This window comes from Apium graveolens, chromosome 3 (genome assembly GCF_009905375.1).
Source record: "Apium graveolens cultivar Ventura chromosome 3, ASM990537v1, whole genome shotgun sequence".
Classification (NCBI taxonomy): domain Eukaryota; kingdom Viridiplantae; phylum Streptophyta; class Magnoliopsida; order Apiales; family Apiaceae; genus Apium; species Apium graveolens.
The window spans coordinates 134,322,832-134,325,415 of NC_133649.1; positions in this window are offsets into that span (position 1 = coordinate 134,322,832).

Consider the following 2,584-nt stretch of genomic DNA (forward strand, 5'->3'; position numbering starts at 1 on the left):
TAATATATTCCTTTTATGATCCTCTCTTATAATCCTTTAATTTAAATCCTTCTTATCCTATTACCTTATACTCAATTCTTTCCGTATCTAGTGGATTTTCGGGAAAAAATCAAAGTGTTCGGAATTGGATTCTGACGATCTTTACATACACTTATATACCATATAGAGTACTAATAAAATCTCAGAATATCCATATAAAAACCCCTACATAGTGTGGCATGAAAAGTTTTCTTGTTCAGCAAAAACACTATTCATAAGGGTTACAAAAGTTCAAAATTTTGGGGGTTATTACAGTCTCCCTTCCTTAAAAGGATTCCGTCCCGGAATCAAATAGAAAACAAATCGGGGCTTAGCTTTCCTTTCTTTCCAAACCTCATCCACCCTTTCCAAGGGATACCTTTAACATTGCTAGATCCCCTATTTCCTATTCCTTGTCCTTTCGTGTCAAATCAACATACTTTTTATGTCCACCTTGGGCTACTACCAGCCGTCCTCTGATTAGATCTATTATATCCTTGGTCCTTTGGGCCACTACTGGTCTGAGCATCTTGCGCTCTGCAACTTCATCCTAACATAAAGGAGATCAATATTGTCTTCCCTCAAGGATCTCATAAGGCGATATCTCAATACTGACTTATAATCTATTGTCGTAAGAAAACTCAATCCATGTTAAGTGATCATTCCAAATTATTTCAAGTCTATTGCACAGACTCTCATTATAGCTTTTAGCATTAGAGCTTTTGCTTCTCAATACCCATTCTTTTCCAGTTCGTAATCGCTACTACCTTCCGTTCCTAATATTATACTGGTTATACTTTTGCTCGTTAGCGTTCTATAACCTTTTAATAACCTCGTCAACCTTAGTATCACGAATGTGTTTCCATTCCGAATACCACCACAACTTTACTACTCCTTTTTCAGCTGCTTCTATCTTCGAAAGCTTAATCCTTCATATAGAAGTAAAAGAATTTATTGAGAGATCACTATGATCATGAACACTTGTTATATCGCATAGTTAGTACAGAAGGTGGCCAGCCTTTAGTACTTGACAAGCAATTAAACAATAGATGGTATCCTACTAGGCTTCTATCATACAGATAGATAGTCATTCGGCAATACCTCCCCTTCTGGAAGGGTTGTTCTTCTCAGCTTATATGAAATGAAAAGAAGAGAAAAGAACGAACTGAAGAGAATTGCATATATGAAAAAAATATACTGCCATAAAATATCTGGCTTGGAACCTACCTCTGAACTATAGAGGTATGTCATAGGAGAACAAAACATATGTGTATTTATATCAACATCAAGTATTATAGCATCGCATTTCACATGCCTAAATATTTTCGCCATTCCGTCCATCATTCTACGGACCCATGCTCTTCCTCAAGCTTATACACAATCACCTTTGAAACTCCCTCGATATCGAAAATCGAATCTGGGATCTCATTCTAGACCTCATCGTTACTAGAATCCATTTCTATACCGCAACCTTCTTCGTATGGGTAATACTACTCTTTATCGATAAGAAGGAATAAATATATCATAGGTAGATAATCGACTTAATTAGTCTATCAATGATAACTTATACACCACCACGACCCGATTAGTGGTACTTACTCTCAACATCCATTCCAATACAACTCTCACGGTTGTAAGTAATCAGCTCATTACTCTCAGAATCATTCCTGCATTACTATGGCCCACCGTTGACCTACTGTAGTCATTCGTTTTCCATGAAGTTTTAATAGCTAACCATACGGAGTCCATTCATATCATATCGAATTCTTCTAAGGAGGTAACATGATCACCGTTCTTGATTCATGAAGAACACTCCTGATCCTGACGTACATTCATGACGTGAAGCAGATAAAATTACAGAAGAATTTCAATGAAAGCAATGATAGCAGGTTAATACCATTCTTAATCACATGCCTTCAATAGAAGACTTAACTCAAAGGTTTGTTTAGTCCCTTTATTTTTGAAACATGGTCCAGGCTCATTCTCAAGATAGTATCTCCTGAGATAGATAGCCCGCTCATGGCGATTACACGAATTAAACCTTTACCAACTACTATTACGGTTGGGTATTGCACAGTCATCAGAAGGAATGTCAATCTTCCAAACCATAATATAACCTTCATAGCTTTAACCATCATCACTGTATTCCTTTGGCACAAGCGCCTATAATTATCCTCTTACCTTTAAAGTGTCGGCCACCTCTTTGGCCTTTCCTGATAGTAAAATTTCCTTACAGACAATGTCATTTTAACCACCTCCAAATAAATTTTCTACCTTATTTCAATCACAGCTTATGTGAAAATGCTTTTCTTTAATATCTGATGAGTAAATAAAAAAAATATCACCATTTTTCCATAAGTTATTGCCTCAATCTTTAGAGGTTAATCACTGTCACGACTGACTCTCAATCATACTTAGAACATCTTTTATCTTAGGTCCTAATTGCCCTGAACAATTTTGACCTTTACTGGTTCGATCCATACTTTCTCGTGGTTTAACACGTACCCCACTTGGAATCATTATAATTATGTCATATTTCCTTTATCAACATTTTTATTCTTGAGAA